Genomic DNA, 19,959 nt, shown 5'->3' on the forward strand with positions numbered 1-19,959 from the left:
ACATAAAGCTGTCCCAACAGGAGAGTCTCAACAGCATTCCCAACACCTTCCCACTGCTACACCTGGCTACACCTGGCTATCAGCAGAGCCTTGTCTGACAGCGAAACCTTTAATTCAGCCTCATTTACTGCCTTTTTTTAAAACACAGCTAATATGGCTGACTTGCTTAAACGAATGTGGTTTCTACTAACAATTGAAATGTACAAACTATGGCATAAGGGGACGACAAGCGGATAAGAGGCAATACGTAATTTAGATTAAGACATTAATGAGCAAGCTAGGACGGACGTAGTCAATATAACTATTTGTTTAGCACTTTTGAAATGTACAGCGACAGAATTCAGAACATGGACCGTTCTTACAGTGTTCTTCCTGTACACCAAGTCAGAACCGTAGGATAAATAAAGGGGGGGGGGAAATAGACCATATGATTAAGGTGAGGCACATGGGCTACTAATAGCTTACCGCACAACATACACTTATGTATACTGTAGCTAAGAAAGTAATACGATCTCCCTGGCATACTACATCATTTATGCAGGAGCATACAATACATTTTTGGACTCACCTTGTTGTGCTGTGCTCTCTTGAACAGGAAGGTGGCGCGGCCGTCCTTCGTGGGCAAATTTTGGCATCAAAGTCTGGCATTCTCTGGATTTACGGTGCTTTCAAGACAACTGGGAACTCTGGAAAAAAATCAAGGTCGAATCATGATGACGTCAGTGAACTTCAGGTCTTAGCTCTAGAAAGAGGCCCGAGTTTCCGATTTACAATTCCGAGTTAGATTTACCTTTCAAAAAGCCTATAATGGAATATCGAAGGACATTCATGCTTTCTTTAATAGTAGTAGGCACTAACGCTTGTGGTGATCGGTTGCATGTTATGGAGCCTATCCACAATTATATTGTCGGTTTCGGGTTAAGATATGAATAGGCAAACATAGTTTACGGTGCATGGAAACCGATAATCTAAAACACAACATTTGAATAATAAAACCATTATTCTGTTTCTTGTTATTCAATATTTCCTAAAAACTAACTTTTTAGCCTGTGTGTTTTTTTAAAAATGTCATTTGATCCAAATCAAATGAATGAGGAATGACCCTTTTCTCATTTTTATCTTGTCATCTAATAAGTATTAATTGGCCAAAAGTTAGGCTACCCCTACAGGTCCTTTTTTTAAATAATGCATCCTATAGGCTAATTACTATTTTGCCCCTGTCAGTTTCCCCCCAAAATAAAAATAAAAATCTATATAGACCAATCACAAGCTTTGAATTAGAACTTTTCCTCAGCGAGACATTTTGCTCCATGCAGTGAATGCAATTGTAAAAGGTAGGTCAAGGAATGCTAACAAAGTGACATTTCCCAAAAACATGATTACTTGTAGCGAATAGTAAAGTTCATTTTGGAATTTTCATTTTACAGAAATTGTAAAATCAGTCATAATTTTAGCTAGCTAACTTACAATGGTAGCTAGCATATTTACATTGTTTGCTGACTTGCTTTGCAAGCCACCTAGCTAGCTAGCTAACATAAAACTTTATCATAGTAGCAAGGTAGGGAGACTCACACAATTAGCTTATCATTAATAACGGTGATATCCAATGTCATCATTGTGTACCAAATGTAACTCGAGTAAATTATTCTCGCTAGCTACTTTGTACATGTACCTATGATAACTATCTTGATATTATGTGTTTCAATATATGTGGTGGTCATGTTACTGTAAGTAACGTTACACGGCTGGCTGTGTTAGCTGTAGCTAACGTTAACTAGCTAACTGTTCAAAAATTCCAAATAAGCTTGCCCATATACCATGAATTTGTATTATACCGTTAGCTGGCCAAATAACCTTTAGCCTACTAACTGTTAGCTAGCTAACTTAGTAAATCAAGAACATTGTATTTTTTATAATCACGTGTAACGATGTGACACGCTATGCATTGCAGCCATGAGATTACATTTTGGTAGTGCAATTAAATTGCATTCAGTGGAAAAATGTCTTACATTCACTCCATGTAGATGCAATCCCTGTGACATAGACTTCTTTGAAAATTACAGAATGGGTCCTTGGCGGAAGAAGGAGCGCCAAGAAAATATGAATTACGCAGGTTGCACAAGCCAGTGGCACCATCTGCTGTTCGACTGCTTTGGCAGGGTGAGTATTTATTATTTCCATGTTATCTTTGAGATATTGTCCTTTAATTATATGATTAATATTTAATATGGGTTTTAATGTCAGTCAGATCTAGGACATTACTCAAAATAGATAGATATATAGATAGATCTGTATTGTCTTCAAAGAGCACATTTGTTTTCACAGCCTGTATGGTAAACAGCTGTATATTCACCAACATTCATCTTTATATATACTTTTTTTTTTAAACGTCATCACACTCAACCCACCACCATCATGAAGGTGTCACCTAGACAAGACAGCATGACATAACTTAATGGTAGTTATCAGGAGGGAAGTTAGTTGAGCTCAGTGTTGGGAAAAAGGCACAAAGCTCTTGCTCATGCCTTTTTGCACAGCAGGAACCTGTGTGTCTGAGGCCGGATGGAGGGGTGTGTTTTAAAGGCAGTCTGTGTGATCTTGAATACTTTGTTTTCTATTAGTGACTGTGGCATTGTGAAATAGCAGGGGATGGAGCCATAGAGGAGGACGTCTAGATGATGCCAACTCCTTCATATGCTAAATGTATGAAAGAAAGCCTATAATACCAATATATGATAAACTATGAAAACAAATGATCCATCTTCCTCCTCGATATGGAAACGAACGACGAAGACAACGCATAGCGAAGTCCAGGACTACTCAAGGTGAAGTGCTGGGTAGGTTAGGGCCTACACTTCAATTATATGAGCAGTAACATACATTTATACACATCAACATTTAGCCCTTTCTGGTTTTTGATATAATTTAAATTAACTTTAACTGAAAGCTACAATATATAATTCTTTGGGCGACCGGACCAAATTTACATTGAAATCTGAGTTCTAGATCTGTCATTCTCATTGCATGCATGTCTAATAAGCGGTCAATCTGTTCTATGTGGGCTATTTGTATACTTTGTTTTTGCGTCTTTTGGTTTTGTACACCAGCTTCAAACAGCCGAAAATACAATATTTTTGGTAATGGAAAATATATTTCACAGTGGTTTAGATGGTACAATGATAATCTATACAATGACTGTTTCGTCACAAACTGAAATTAGGATAAATAATCCAATTTTAGCAATCAGGAAATGGCAGAGCGATTTCTGGATATTGCACAAAACAAAGATGGTTGTAGTATATACAGTTGAAGTCAGAAGTTTACGTACACCTTAGCCAATTACATTTAAACTCAGTTTTTCACAATTCCTGACATTTAACCATATTAAAAATTCCCTGTCTTAGGTCAGGTAGGATCACAACTTTATTTTAAGAATGTGAAATGTCAGAATAATAGTAGAGAGAATGATTTATTTCAGCTTTTATTTATTTCATCACATTCCCAGTGGGTCAGAAGTTTACATACACTCAATTCGTATTTGGTAGCATTGCCTTTAAATTGTTTAACCCGGGTCAAACGTTTCGGGTAGCCTTCCACAAGCTTCCCACAATAAGTTGGGTGAATTTTGGCCCATTCCTCCTGACAGAGCTGGTATAAGTGAGTCAGGTTTGTAGGCCCCCTTGCATCCACACGCCTTTTCAGTTCTGCCCACACATTTTCTATAAGACTGTGGTCGGGGCTTTGTGATGGCCACTGCAATACGTTGACTTTGTTGTCCTTAAGCCATTTTTGCCACAACTTTGGAAGTATGCTTGGGGTCATTGTCCATTTGGAAGACCCATTTGCAACTAAGCTTTAACTTCCCGACTGATGTCCTGAGATGTTTCTTTAATATATCTACATAATTTTCCTGCCTCATGACGCCATCTACTTTGTTAAGTTCACCAGTCCCTCCTGTAGCAAAGCACCCCCACAACATGATTCTGCCACCCCCGTGCTTCACGGTTGGGATGGTGTTCTTCCACTTGCAAGCCTCCCCCTTTTTCCTCCAAACATAATGGTCATTATGGCCAAACAGTTCTAGTTTTGTTTCATCAGACCAGAAGACATTTCTCAAAGAAGTACGATCTTTGTCCCCATGTGCAGTTGCAAACCGTAGTCTGGCTTTTTAAAATCAAATCAAATTAAATTTTATTTGTCACATACACATGGTTAGCAGATGTTAATGCAAGTGTAGCGAAATGCTTGTGCTTCTAGTTCCGACAACGCAGTAATAACCAACAAGTAATCTAGCTAACAATTCCAAAAACTACTACCTTATACACACAAGTGTAAAGGGATAAAGAATATGTACATAAAGATATATGAGTGAGTGATGGTACAGAGCGGCATAGGCAAGATACAGTAGATGGTATTGAGTGCAGTATATACATATGAGATGAGTATGTAAACAAAGTGGCATAGTTAAAGTGGCTAGTGATACATGTATTACATAAAGATGCAGTAGATGATATAGAGTACAGTATATATATATATATATACATATGAGATGAATCATGTAGGGTATGTAAACATTATATTAGGTAGCATTGTTTAAAGTGGCTAGTGATATATTTTACATTTCCCATCAATTCCCATTATTAAAGTGGCTGGAGTTGAGTCAGTTTGTTGCCAGCAGCCACTCAATGTTAGTGGTGGCTGTTTAACAGTCTGATGGCCTTGAGATAGAAGCAGTTTTTCAGTCTCTCTGTCCCAGCTTTGATGCACCTGTACTGACCTCGCCTTCTGGATGATAGCGGGGTGAGCAGGTAGTGGCTCGGGTGGTTGTTGTCCTTGATGATCTTTATGGCCTTCCTGTGACATCGGGTGGTGTAGGTGTCCTGGAGGGCAGGTAGTTTGCCCCCGGTGATGCGTTGTGCAGACCTCACTACCCTCTGGAGAGCCTTACGGTTGTGGGCGGAGCAGTTGCCGTACCAGGCGGTGATACGTGCATCTGTAGAAGTTTGTGAGTGCTTTTGGTGACAAGCCGAATTTCTTCAGGCTCCTGAGGTTGAAGTGGCGTTGCTGCGCTTTCTTCACGATGCTGTCTGTGTGGGTGGACCAATTCAGTTTGTCTGTGATGTGTACGCCGAGGATCTTAAAACTTACTACCCTCTCCACTACTGTCCCAGTTTTTATGTCGGTTTTGGAGCAGTGGCTTCTTTCCTTGCTGAGCGGCCTTTCAGGTTATGTCGATATAGAGATTACTGTGGATATAGATACTTTTGTACCTGATTCCTCCATCTTCACAAGGTCCTTTGCTGTTGTTCTGTGATTGATTTGTACTTTTCGCACCAAAGTACATTCATCTCGAGGAGACAGAACTCGTCTCCTTCCTGAGCGTTATGACAGTTGAATGGTCCCATGGTGTTTATACTTGCGTACTATTGTTTGTACAGATGACCATGGTACCTTCAGGTGTTTGGAAATTGCTCCCAATGAGGAACCAGAGGTCTACAATTTATTTTCTGAGGTCTTGGCTGATTTCTTTTGATTTTCCCATGATGTCAAGCAAAGAGGCACAGAATTTGAAGGTTGGCCTTGAAATACATCCACATGTACACCTCCAATTGACTCAAATGATGTCAATTAGCCTATCAGAAGCTTCTAAAGCCATGACATATGTGTCTGGAATTTTCCAAGCTGTTTAAAGGCACAGTCAACTTAGTGTATGTCAACTTCTGACTCACTGGAATTGTGATACGGTGAATGATAAGTGAAATAATCAGTCTGTAAACAATTGTTGGAAAAAATTACTTATGGCATGCACAAAGTAGATATCCTAAATGACTTACCAAAACTATAGTTTTTTTAACAAGAAATTTGTGGAGTGGTTGAAAAACGAGTTTCAATGACTCCAACCTAAGTATTTGTAAATTTCTGACTTCAACTGTTTCTTTAAATTGTAAAAGTAATAAACAATCAAAGCATAATAGGCCACTTTTGCATCATTCTTACACTTAAGTCTGTCCATGTCTGGTGTCAAAGTGTTAACACGGACCCAGCGGTTTTGGCAGCTGACGTGCCTTGAAAGCGTATGCGATGTCTAAAACAAAGCCTTAGTACCTAATCCCTTGGTATCTTTCACACAGACCAAAGCATGACTGTGAGACAGACTTTAAAACATTGTTTAACTTTGGTCTTTATTGAGTTCTGTTCTTTATTTAAATACAGATTATCCATCTATGGGGCCAATTCAAACAAAGTCCCACACTGTCATTATTTGAGCAATAATCGACACATCAAGAATTTGCCATTTTTGGATTTTTCATCATTTCATATCAACTGTTATTTTAGAGGTTTAAAACTGATAAACAAGCAAAGCAATATAGCCCACTATTACAACATAACAACACTAAAGTCAGTCCTAACTCTTTTTTTTATCTAGGAAGTCCTCTAGGACTGTAGTTTTTCTGTGCTGTGTTGTGCTAAATTCTGCATGCCTTCAGATTGGATTCCTCCTTGTTTTACGGTGCAAAAGTGAAAACTGTACCAAATCTCTAAACATACTACATCATTATGTTATGTCGTCATTGTTAAGTTCAGGATTTAAATAGCCCTATTCTTCTGTAATTACTGTGCTCTCCGTCTGTTATTAGTGCACCAGCGCATTAGGTTTTAGTTACTGTTGGACCGGGCCCGAGTGTAATGGCCACGACAGTATGTGCTGTTGGTAAAAACCTTATCCAAGTTGTCTTATCTTTGGAGTTGACATAACAGTCCAACAGTAACTGAAACGTACTGCACTGTCTCCAGAGAGAGAGCACTCTTATTACAGAATTATAGGGCAATTTAAAACATGAACATAACAATCATGTTAACTCATCATGTAATATGATCTCATGACAAAATATTGTCTTTCAGTGTCAGGATTGAGACAACACTCAATCTACTTTATCCAATTCGGAAATGAGAGCCAACGCCGCCTCGCAAATCAGAGACAGAGTGAGATAGAGGTATAATGTGCACTCCAATAAAATGTTGCTGAGTGGACTGTTTTTATACTTTATTGCAGATGCCAATTATATTTTCACCGACTATAATGCCCGAGATAAACAAACTGACGGCCCAGCTGACTGCTAAAGGTGAAGTTATCGCAAACTTGAAAGACGTAAACAAGGATCTGCAATGTGGAAGTGACTGAAAAGGATAAACGTCAGTCTCATGATCAAAAGGTGGGCCTGACTTGACTCTCTCTCTTTCACTCATTCAATCTCTCTCTCACTCTCTCACTATCTCTCTCACTCACTCACTCACTCACTCACTCACTCACTCACTCACTCACTCACTCACTCAATCTGTTTAGTTGTGTTTGCCACAGTTTGCTGTAATGATGGATATTGCAGTCTCTTCTTGTTTTGTTTCTATTATTGAATGAATGACTGTTTCAGTACTTTTGTATTATTCATTGGTTGGTTGTCCAAAAACATTCGATTCTCAAACCCTTTTCATCATTTGTTATCATTAAAACAGTATCCTTCAAATACTGTAGCATGTCATCCTAAACATCTTTGTGTGCTTTTAAGGGCTTCACCTTAGAAGCACTTGCACTAACTGTAAGAAAGACTACCTGTTGGTGTAATATATTTGATCAAAAGCCTTGGAAAGTCGTGATTCAGTCGTGATTCAGGTGGTTAATGAGGATGGGATGTCAGACTACAGACAGTCAATCATACGGAGCTGTGCATGTGTAGATTATTTTTTGGTTTTACTTCAAAACAGGATGGTTGCTTTATTAAGTTATACAATTTGCAGGTGTCTACATCTCAGGGAGTGACGAGGAAGGAGATGATGATTATGATGACAGCTCCTCCGATGAGAAGGCAACCCATGAGGAAGAAGCGCAACCTCTTCGTCTCATATGTATCTCTCTCTGTGTCTTTGTCTCTCCATCCATCCCTTCAACATTTCACATGTATTACCACACATTTTTGGGGGGAAATTTTTCTAGATTTACTTTGTTTTATCTGCGAGGTTTGATTTTGTTCAGGTTATTGGGTAATGTCTTGCAGGGATAGAAAACCAGCGATCACTCCACTGATTTATTTGCCCATCATAGTATCTACAATGGCGGCGTACTTGATCAAGTATCTGTTTTTTTTTGTTTATGTTATATAGTATAACGTTGACTCCGTGTTTTATACAGTTACCTAACTGGTATTCTATTTTGTCGGGGGTTAACCCCTTACACTCGTGGAAATTGACCTATGTGGATAGGGCCAAATGAAAATGTTTTTAACAGAAGAACCATAAAAAGAATATACATTGCCTTCGGAAAGTATTCAGATCCCTTGACTTTTTCCACATTTTGTTACGTTACAGCCTTATTCAAAAATCAAATAAAAAAATATCCTTTGCAATCTACACCCAATACCCAATAACGACAAAGCGAAAATAGATGTTTTGATTTTTTTGAAAATGTATTAAAAATAAAACAGAAATACCTTATAATGTTCATGTTTACAATGGCTGACACTTAAATAACGTGCCATAGAATTCTGCGGCACCATGCAAGCTGTGCTACAGTACGCTGCAACTTTTAAAGGATGAACCACTATATAAAGCATCCTTCACTCATGCTGCCAAACATACCCTTGTAAAACTGACCATCCTACCAATCCTCGACTTTGGCGATGTCATTTACAAAATAGCCTCCAATACCCTACTCAACTAATTGGATGCAGTCTATCACAGTGCAATCCGTTTTGTCACCAAAGCCCCATATACTACCCACCATTGCGACCTGTACGCTCTCGTTGGCTGGCCCTCGCTTCATACTCGTCGCCAAACCCACTGGCTCCATGTCATCTACAAGACCCTGCTAGGTAAAGTCCCCCCTTATCTCAGCTCACTGGTCACCATAGCATCTCCCACCTGTAGCACACGCTCCAGCAGGTATATCTCTCTAGTCACCCCCAAAACCAATTATTTCTTTGGCCGCCTCTCCTTCCAGTTCTCTGCTGCCAATGACTGGAACGAACTACAAAAATCTCAAACTGGAAACACTTATCTCCCTCACTAGCTTTAAGCACCAACTGTCAGAGCATCTTATAGATTACTGCACCTGTACATAGCCCACCTATAATTTAGCCCAAACAACTACCTCTTTCCCAACTGTATTTCATTAATTTATTTATTTTGCTCCTTTGCACCCCATTATTTTTATTTCTACTTTGCACATTCTTCCATTGCAAAACTACCATTCCAGTGTTTTACTTGCTATATTGTATTTACTTTGCCACCATGGCCTTTTTTGCCTTTACCTCCCTTCTCACCTAATTTGCTCACATTGTATTGTTTATACTGTATTATTGACTGTATGTTTGTTTTACTACATGTGTAACTCTGTGTCGTTGTATCTGTCGAACTGCTTTGCTTTATCTTGGCCAGGTCGCAATTGTAAATGAGAACTTGTTCTCAACTTGCCTACCTGGTTAAATAAAGGTGAAATAAATAAAATAAATATATCAAAAGCAGCACTAAGGTCTAGGAGGACAGATGCAGAGCCTTGGTCTTATTCCATTAAATGGTCATTTACCACCTTCACGATTGCGGTCTCAGTGCTATGATGGACTCTACAACCAGACTGAAGCGTTTCGTATACGTTGTTTGTCTTCAGGAAGGCAGTGAGTTGCTGCGCAACAGTATTGGGAGATTCGATATAGGCTGATAGTTTTTTTTTCTCTGGGTTAAGGTTTGTTTTTTCAAAAGAGGCTGTATTACTGCCACTTTTAGTGAGTTTGGTACACATTCGGTGGATAGGGAGCCGTTTATTATGTTCAACATAGGAGGGCAAAGCACAGGAAGCAGCTCTTTCAGTAGTTTAGTTGGAATATGGTTCAGTATGCAGCTTGAAGGTTTAGAAGCCATGATTATTTTCATCAATGTGTCAAGAGATATAATATAAAAAAAACTTGAGTGTCTGCCTTGATCCTAGGTCCTGGCAGTGTTGTGTTGTGCAGACTCAGGAAAACTGAGCTTTGGAGGAATACACAGATTTAAAGAGGTGTCCATAATATTTATTTCTATTGATCATGATCTTTTCATCAAATAAGTTAATGAATTTATCACTGCTGATATCACTGCTCTCTTGGTGAATACTGCTTTTAGTTAGCTTTGCGACAGGTTCAAAAATAAATGTAGATTGGTCTTATTCTCCTAAAATAAGTTGGAAAAATAGGATAATTGAGCAGCAGTAAGGGCTCTTCGATACTGCACGGTACAGTCTTTCCACGCTAGTCAGAAGACTTCCAGTTTGGTGTGGGGCAATTTCCATTCCAATTTTCTGGAAACTTGCTTCAGAGCTCGGATATTTTCTGTATACCAGGGAGCTAGTTTCTTATGACAAATGTTTTTGTTTTTATGGGAGCTGCATTTAGGGTATTATGCAAGTTTAAATTTAGTTCCGATTTTTGTACGCTGAGGTCCTTGGGTAAGTGAAGGGAGTCTGAAAGGGCATCTAGGAATCTTTGGGATGTCCGATAATTTGTACCACGGATTTTGATGATCCTTGGTTGGACTCTGAGCAGATTATTTTTGTGATTGCAAACGTAATAAAATGGTGGTCCGATAGTCCAGGATTATGAGGAAGCACATTAAGCTCCACAATATTTATTCCAAGGAACAAAACTAGGTCCGGAGTATGACTGGCAGTGAGTAGGCTCCGCAATCCTTTTGGAGTGGGTCTGTGGACTTTTCCATGTGAATATTAAAGTCACCAAAAATGTTAATATTATCTGCCATGACTACAAGGTCCGATAGAAATTCAGGGAACTCAGTGAGGAATGCTGTAAATGTGGCATCCCCTTAAATGAGGAGATGCCTCATTTAACACAATAAATTCATCAGGCTTAAGGCATGTTTCTGTCAGGCCAATCACATCAAGATTATGATCAGTGATTAGTTCATTGACTATAACTGCCTTGGAAGTGAGGGATCTAATATTAAGTAGCCATATTTTGTGATGTGAGATATCACAATTTCTTTAAATAATGACAGGACTGGGGGGGGTCTTTATTCCAGTGAGATTGCTAAGGCAAACACCACCCTATCTCATTGTGGAGTTAGAGGAGGTAGAGCCATGTCTATGTTCATAGATAAGATGAGAGCACCCCTCCAGCTTGGCTGGAGTCCGTCACTCCTCAGCAGGCCAGACTTGGTCCTGTTTGTGGGTGAGTCCCAGAAAGAGAGCCAATTATCTACAAATTCTATCTTTTGGGAGAGGCAGAAAAGTTTTCTGTTTCGTGTTTTCAACCAGCAATTGAGTTGTGATACTCTGCTGTAGAACTCATCACTCCCCCTATCTGGGAGGGGGCCAGAGACAGTTCTCGATGCCTACACATCGTTCTAGCTGATTTACACGCTGAAGCTATGTGGCGCTTGGTGACCTCTGACTGTTCCATCCTAACACCGTTAGTGCTGACGTAGATAGCAATATCCCTACACTCTCTACACTCGTTAGATTTAGCCTTAGCCAGCACCATCTTCATATTAGTCTTAATGTTGGTAGCCCTGTCCCCTGGTAAACAGTGTATGATCGCTGGATGATTCTTTTTAAGTCTAATACTGCGGGTAATGGAGTCGCCAATGACTAGGGTTTTCAATTTGTCAGAGCTAATGGTGGGTGGCTTCGGTGTCTCAGACCCCGTAACGGGAGGAGGAGAGACCAGAGAAGGCTCGTTCTATGACTCCGACTTCTTGCTTAACGGGGAGAACTGGTTGAAAATTTCTGTCGGCTGAATGAGCGACACCGGTTGAGCATTCCTACAGCATTTCCTTCCAGAAGCCTTGAGAAAACTGTTCGGCTGCGCGGATTGTGCGAGGGGATTTATACTATTGTACTTATTGGTGGCACAAGGGCTCTTTCATCCTTTCCTACACTTAAATTACAATTGCCTAACGATTGCATTTGAAGCTGGGCTTGCAGCACGGCTATCATCACCATAAGGTGATCGTTCTCCTGTATATTATGAGTACAGCGACTGCAATTAGAAGGCATAATGTTAATGTTACTACTTAGCTTCGTCTGGTGGAGGTCATGTAGAACCATGTCCAGATAAAGCGTCCGGAGTGAAAAAGTTTAATTTAAAAAAGTTGAGCGAGGGGAACATTTTTAAAATATAAAACGTTAATTAAAAAGTAAAAACTGTGAAGTTGGCAGGTTGCAAAGTAACGTTAGCAACAAACCGTGCAGCAGCAGGTAAAGTTCACAAGTTGTGACCGGAAATTACAAATCTGTCGTTTCTCTTTGCTTATTTGAGTTGTTCTTGCCATAATGTGGACTTGGTCTTTTACCAAATAGGGCTATCTTCTGTATACCAACCAACCCTACCTTGTCACAACACAACTGATTGGCTCAAACAGATTAAGAAGGAAAGAAATTCCACAAATTAACTGTTTAACAAGGCACACCTGACCTCTTAAGGATCGGATACTTCATCTCAAATTCCGTCTAAAATGACAGACCCAAATCTAAATCAAGTGGAGGACATGAAGCAAGAACATGAATATTCTTGATACTATTTGAAATGAAACACTTTGAAGTTTGTGGAAATGTGAAATTAATGTAGGAGAATATAACACATATCTGGTGAAAGTCAAAGCAAACAAACATGTTTTCTATATATTTTTTTTGCATCATCTTTGCAATGCAAAGAAAGGCCATACATTTACCTAGGAAGCTGGGTGTAATTGTGATGTTGTCCACAAAAGGGTGGCATTGTATGTGCAAAGTTTCAGACTGATATGTTCAAGAATGAGAGCTTAACTTTATATTTTGTATCAAGTCTCCCAGGTGTCCCTCACGAGTTTGCCCAGATGTACACAAGTGGCCGAATTGGTCACTTGATGCATTTCCAAACATTTAAGTTTACACTGACAATGTCACTTGATAATTTAAATCACTCAAGGATATGGTGGAAGCCTCCAACACGTCTATCTTAAAACTCTCAAATGACATTTCCAGCCAATCGGTCACATGCAAGTCTCTGGAGCAGCTCTGTGATGAGATGCAGGTTAGCGCCAGGGCTACTACAGATGACGTAGCCACCTGCCGAGATGCAGTGAAGCAACTGCGAGATAAAATTACGTTGCATGAAGACAGAGAGAAGAGAGTGAACATACGTCTTGTGGGTCTGAAAGAAACGGCAGAAGGTTCTGACCCAAAAGGTTTTCTTCAGGAGAATCTACCAAAATGGATACCGTTGCTACAGTGGTTCCTCCTTTAAAAGTTGCGTCATACTGTGGCACACCTTACGGGCTGCTGCCGCATTCTGTGGCACGTTATCTATTTGTCAGCAACTTTTCTGTTAATGCAAGTTATTGCTAGTTTGACCACTAGAGGGCATCTTTGAGATTAATTTGATAGTCTTCCATATTGGCATTAACGGAGAATTTAAAACCTTTTTTGTAATAACGTAGTATATGAGATTGATCTAAGAAATTTGGCTTAATTTGATTAATATTATGGTGTTTCTATTCAGAGAAAGGGAAGGAGTCTGCTGTCCATGTAAATAGGAATTTGTTCTTAACTGACTTGCCTATTTAAATTACGGTTACACTAAGAGCATAACATTTCTGTACCCTAATTTTCTAATTCTTATCTAACCAATACCCAAATGGGGATTAAGTGAAAATGAAAATTTTAATTGATTTGTCAAGACTTGTCTCCATGCTTGCCTCAGAGCAGTGTGAAATGTTTTCTTCTTTTGCTTCTAACTTCAATATGCTCTTTAAATAAATAAGACCTACACTATTTTTAAAAGCACATTACTCAACACAAGTGAGACTCATTTCACCTATGGTAGGCCTACAGTATATCGATTTATTTATTTTCAATGATGTGACTATACGCCAATAATTACATTTAGAGGATTGGAGGACTCTAAATTAAAATCTAAGGGGCATTTTCCATTAGGATCTGTGAGAGTATCTGAGAATATCTAAGGGGCTTTTATATCATTCTAAATTAATTAATTAAATAATAATAATAACCGCTTTGTTTAAAAAGTAACAATATTTTGGAGCTTTCCTTTTCATTTAAACCTAGAGTGAGCTAGGAAAAAGGCAGTCTCACATGGGGTGAGACATTCTCACTAATTTGTAAATAAAGCCAGTTTGTTATTTAGAAAGGTTTCTCCAGAAATAAATCACACTTTATTATTTAGCAGACATCACTTGCTTATATTCATGAAGATGATGAGCGATCGGCAAAGGCAATCTGTAATCTGCTGGCATCACGGCACGACATCGCTCTAATTACAGTCAGAAGACAGTTGAAGAACCTTGCCTGGACTTGGAAAGGCTCAGTAAAAAAAAAATATGTATATATATTTTTAAATTATCATAACATTAACCATGTGCGTTCGCTTATTTTGTACTGTTCTGTAGTTTCGACCCAATGATTCATCTGACAAACAAAGAACTTTGCGTCCTGCAGGCCCAGGCATGGATCAAAGCTGATGAGACATTCAATAATGTTATCTTCACAGACGAATCAACCGTGGCCCTTGAGCAATTTGCTCAAAATCTCTACAGAAAAAAAGGAAGGAGATCACGCAAGCCGAGTCCCAAGCATCCGCTCAAACTCCATGTGTGGGGGGAAATTTCTCTCCAGGCAATTTCTCGTCAGGCACCAGGCCCATATTGGATTTTTGATGGTAAGTTTGGCTATTTACAATGCAAAAAGGTACATAAAATATTGTAGCCTACACCTCACGGACTGTTATGTGTTCCACAATAATTAACTCTTGCCTACTTTTTCAGATATCATGGCTCGAGATTTCTTTGAGGACTGTCAGAGAGGTGTTTATGGGTACACATCGTTTCTTTCGAGGTAGGATTATAGCAGTATTTACGTTTAGGCCTATTTACATGTATATTTCTATTATTGTACCGACATTTGACTTGTTAGGCTAAATGTATTTTTTTCTTCTTCAAATGCAGACAATGACATAAAACACGGGTTTGCATTGCAAATGAGGCCATAAACTGGGTCAAGTCGCCAGCAGAGTAAGTAGACCTTTATGTATTAAAATAAAGGTTCAATAAAAATAAATCAAATACCTACAACACCTTTGGTAGGCCTCAGTATATCTAAAAATATATTTTTTTTATCTCTACATCTAGGTCTCCTGATTTAAACCCGATCGAACTTGTTTGGCATCAACTGAAAACATTCATCCGGAACTCTGCCATGCCGACAGGCAAAGATGAACTGGTCAAGGCCATCAAGATGTTTTGGCTAGAGAAATTGATGATACAACAATGCAACAAATACATTGGGGGAAAAAGTATATTGTCCTGTCAGTAGGAAACATTTGCATGATGGGCTACATTGTACAATGTAGAACATAGTAAAAATATAAAACATCCTGTAATGAGTAGGCGTGTCCAAACTTTTGACTGGTACTTTCTTAATTAATTTGATTAATATTATGATCTTTCTATTCCATGAAACAGAAACACAGAAGGTTTTTAGTTAAGGATGGAAAATATGGCGCTGTACAACGTGACATCAACAGTACAGTACTGGGCTATTTAGCTAAAACATTCCTGTGTTGTGCGAACGAGAGACCGGTTGCAATTGTAAGTAGGCCTAATAAAAAAAATCCTACTTCTATTCTGCTGTTAACTAGGCAAGTCAGGTAAGAACAAATTATTATTTACAACAAAGGCCTACCCCAGCCAAACTTAGATGACACTGGGCCAATTGTGCACAGCCCTATGGCTCTCCCAATCACGGTCAATGTGATACAGCCTGAATTCCAACCAGGGACTGTAGGAGGGACTCTCGCACCAAGATACAGTGCCTTAGACCGCTGCGCCACTCGGGAGCCATGACCAATATACAGTGGGGCAAAAAAGTATTTAGTCAGCCACCAATTGTGCTTGGTGACAAGCTTGCAGGGGACATGGTGTTGAACGCTGAGATGTAGTCAATGTGACAGCGGTTCTAACATACAGTTGAAGTCGGAAGTTTACATTAAATGGGGCAAAGAAGTATTTAGTCAGCCACCAATTGTGCCAGTTCTCCCACTTAAAAAGATGAGAGAGGCCTGTAATTTTCATCATAGCTACACTTCAACTATGACAGAAAAAAATCTAGAAAATCACATTGTAGGATTTGTTTATGAATTTATTTGCAAATTATGGTGGAAAATAAATATTTGGTCAATAACAAAAGTTTATCTCAATACTTTGTCATTGTCAACAAAGGGTATATAACAGAGGTCAAACGTTTTCTGTAAGTCTTCACAAGGTTTTCACACACTGTTGCTGGTATTTTGGCCCATTCCTCCATGCAGATCTCTAGAGCAGTGATGTTTCTGGGCTGTTGATGGGCAACACGGACTTTCAACTCCCTCCAAAGATTTTCTATGGGGTTGAGATCTGGAGACTGGCTAGGCCACTCCAGGACCTTGAAATGCTTCTTTACGAAGCCACTCCTTCGTTGCCCAGGGGGTGTGTTTGGGATCATTGTCATTCTGAAAGACCCAGCCACGTTTCATCTTCAATGCCCTTGCTGACGGAAGGAGGTTTTCACTCAAAATCTCACGATACATGGCCCCATTCATTCTTTCCTTTACACGGATCAGTCGTCCTGGTCCCTTTGCAGAAAAACAGCCCCAAAGTATGATGTTCCCACCCCCATGCTTCACAGTAGGTATGGTGTTCTTTGGATGCAACTCAGCATTCGTTGTCCTCCAAACACGACGAGTTGAGTTTTACCAAGATGTTCTATTTTGGTTTCATCTGACCATATGACATTCTCCCAATCTTCTTCTGGATCATCCAAATGCTCTCTTGCAAACTTGTGACGGGCCTGGACATGTACTGGCTTAACTTCTTGGATGTAGGGGGCGCTCTTTTAATTTATGGATAAAAAAAGTTCCCGTTTTAAACGAGATATTTTGTCACGATAAGATGCTCAACTATGCATATAATTGACACCTTTGGAAAGAAAACACACTGACGTTTCCAAAACTGCAAAGATATTATCTGTGAGTGCCACAGAACTGATGCTACAGGCGAAACCAAGATGAAATTTCAAACAGGAAATGCCCCAGATTTTGAAGGCGCTGTGTTCCAATGTCTCCTTATATGGCTGTGAATGCGCAAGGAATGAGCCTACACTTTCTGTCGTTTCCCCAAGGTGTCTGCAGCATTGTGACATATTTGTAGGCATATCATTGGAAGATTGACCATAAGAGACTACATTTACCAGGTGCTCGCTTGGTGTCCTGCATTGCAATTATTGCGTAATCTCCAGCGCGTGTATTTTTCCATTTGCGTCAGAGGGGAAACCCAACTGCCACGAATGACTTATCATCTTATAGATATGTGAAAAACACCTTGAGGATTGATTCTAAACAACGTTTGCCATGTTTCTGTCGATATTATGGAGTTAATTTGGAAAAATGTTCGGCGTTGTAATGACTGAATTATCTGTTTTTTTTCTTAGCCAAACGTGATAAACAAAACGGAGCGATTTCTCCTACACAATTTTTTGGGGAAAAACTGAACATTTGCTATCTAGCTGAGAGTCTCCTCATTGAAAACATCCGAAGTTCTTCAAAGGTAAATGATTTTATTTGAATGCTTTTCTTGTTTTTGTGAAAATGTTGCCTGCTGAATGCTAGGCTTAATGCTATGCTAGCTATCAATACTCTTACACAAATGCTTGTGTAGCTATGGTTGAAAAGCATATTTTGAATATCTGAGATGACAGTGTTGTTAACAAAAGGCTATGCTTGTGAGCCAATATATTTATTTCATTTCATTTGTCATTTTCATGAATAGATAACGTTGCGTTATGGTAATGAGCTTTTTGGCTATGATTACGCTCCCGGATACGGGATTGCTCGACGCAAGAAGTTAATTAGGGGGACACGTCTGGCACTGCAGGATTTGAGTCCCTGGCGGCGTAGTGTTTTAATGATGGTAGGCTTTGTTACTTTTTTCCCAGCTCTCTGCCGGTCATTCACTAGGTCCCCCTGTGTGGTTCTGGGATTTTTGCTCACCGTTCTTGTGATCATTCTTCCATTTCCTAATAATTGCTCCCACCTGTTGATTTCTTCAAACCAAGCTGCTTACCTATTGCAGATTCAGTCTTCCCAGCCTGGTGCAGGTCTACAATTTTGTTTCTGGTGTCCTTTGACAGCTCTTTGGTCATGGCCATAGTGGAGTTTGGAGTGTGACTGTTTGAGGTTGTGGACGAGAACGAGAACTGAAACTCACAGGGTCATCGCTCTCTCAAAAAAAAAACTTTTTACACATCTCCATTCCTGTATTGCTCCACTTAAAGTCTTTTAGCAATGAAACCCATTACTGATAACATGTTCAAACAGGTGCCATTAATACAGGTAACGAGTGGAGGACAGAGGAGCCTCTGAAATTAGAAGTTACAGGTCTGTGAGAGCCAGAAATCTTGCTTGTTTGTAGGTGACCAAATACTTATTTTCCACCATAATCTGCAAATAAATTCATAAAAAATCCTACAATGTGATTTTCTGGATTTTTTTCCCTCATCTTGTCTGTCATAGTTGAAGTGTACCTATGATGAAAATGACAGGCCTCTCAACTTTTTAAGTGGGAGAACTTGCACAATTGGTGGCTCACTAAATACTTTTTCTGCCCCACTGTATATATATATTTTTCTGAATTTCACCTGTGTGTAGGTAGATATGTTTGTGGAAAGATAGTTCAAATTATTTTTTTCTGTGGGGGGCTTGGCTATTAGACAATTTGTTGGTAAAGGTTGAATAGTTTATTGTTCAGGTATTAGCCCATCCTGCTACACTTGTGAAAAACTAATAATAATATTTGCCCCCCTTTTTGAAGATTCCAATTGATAGTGTTTTTAGCGACAATCGGCCCCAACCCCAATTAATACATTTGTGCACAGATGATAGCGTGCTGGACTAGAATGTTGAGGGTTCAAAACCTTCCTGTTTGTTTCTTAACATTATTATGCTCGTCTGGATTGTTACTCCCATGTCATTCCTGCTGTCTTCCACACGTCATTCTCCGCCTGAGTGGCTCGCTTGTGGTCGTGCTGGTAGGATGTACTGTTTTTTAGTCTGTATATATGAATTACAAATCAGCCTTTACTTAAATCATGTTTCTAGTCTATTGCGTAGTTACAACGTGTAATCATTGATGTCAGGAGCAGGAGTGGTTAACACTGTTGAGGTGTATAATTGTAATACACACATGCAGACACAGCATCATTCAAAGAATGGAGTTTGATACACCTTGTATTGGATATGACTGAAAAAAAACTTGCTAAATAGCGATTTTGTAAATTAACTTTATGACAAATAGATATGCACAACCGTTGGTCTCTTTGTTAACTAACATATTCCTCTCAATTGTACATTTATTGCTTGATTCGTTATGACGTTATAATTACTTAAAGGAACCACCAAATCTACAGTGGCAATAATAACCGTAGCCGCACCCTCATTTTCTGTCTGTTATGATATGAGGACCGAGTGGATAGCCTGCGGGGAACCCACCGAGACATGGGAGATCTTATCTGGCATTCTACCCAGACTACAGCAACGAAACCACACTGAAGAGGAAATCCTTTGACCACGTTAAACGACAGATGAGAGGACTTTGCCCTTTCCAGATACACCCAGCCATCCTGAAAAATGGAACACTCCAAGAATTACATACTGTGGAAGAAGCAGAGGACAACTACAAGATAAGGAGTCCAGTCATTGCCCCCCATTCCTCCAGATTCTCCCCGCTGCAGACAACTATGGCCCCCTCCTTCCTTGGATACCATGAAATCCCATCTTAACTGGTAAGATAGACACAACTAATGCTAAGCTAACTTTGCCCATATTTATTTGTTCTTCAGCAACATAATTTAGTTAATTTGGTGAAGGGCATGGTGGATGTGTTATCTTGGCT

At 39.4% G+C, this 19,959-nt stretch overlaps 1 protein-coding gene and 2 long non-coding RNA genes across 12 annotated transcripts in view; all 3 read left to right on the plus strand.

The window, feature by feature from the left end:
* LOC118400937 (membrane-associated guanylate kinase, WW and PDZ domain-containing protein 2-like) overlaps window positions 1-19,959 on the plus strand; it is a 230,215-nt gene that overhangs the window by 44,490 nt on the left and 165,766 nt on the right. The window lies entirely within an intron of this gene.
* Window positions 606-9,581, plus strand: LOC118400939 (uncharacterized). 3 transcript variants are annotated; one of them, XR_004829141.2, is made up of 5 exons: window positions 606-718; window positions 2,064-2,160; window positions 2,622-2,837; window positions 7,055-7,214; window positions 7,795-9,581. It is a non-coding gene; the product is annotated as an uncharacterized LOC118400939 (long non-coding RNA). The 3 variants fall into 3 exon arrangements; XR_008075289.1 differs by having other exon boundaries at window positions 608-718; window positions 2,622-2,825; XR_008075290.1 differs by having other exon boundaries at window positions 614-702.
* Window positions 11,628-15,380, plus strand: LOC118400940 (uncharacterized). Its single transcript, XR_004829142.2, has 5 exons — window positions 11,628-13,267; window positions 14,529-14,696; window positions 14,803-14,872; window positions 14,983-15,048; window positions 15,166-15,380. It is a non-coding gene; the product is annotated as an uncharacterized LOC118400940 (long non-coding RNA).

The sequence above is a fragment of the Oncorhynchus keta genome, chromosome 22 (assembly GCF_023373465.1).
Source record: "Oncorhynchus keta strain PuntledgeMale-10-30-2019 chromosome 22, Oket_V2, whole genome shotgun sequence".
In the NCBI taxonomy this organism is placed as follows: Eukaryota; Metazoa; Chordata; class Actinopteri; order Salmoniformes; family Salmonidae; genus Oncorhynchus; species Oncorhynchus keta.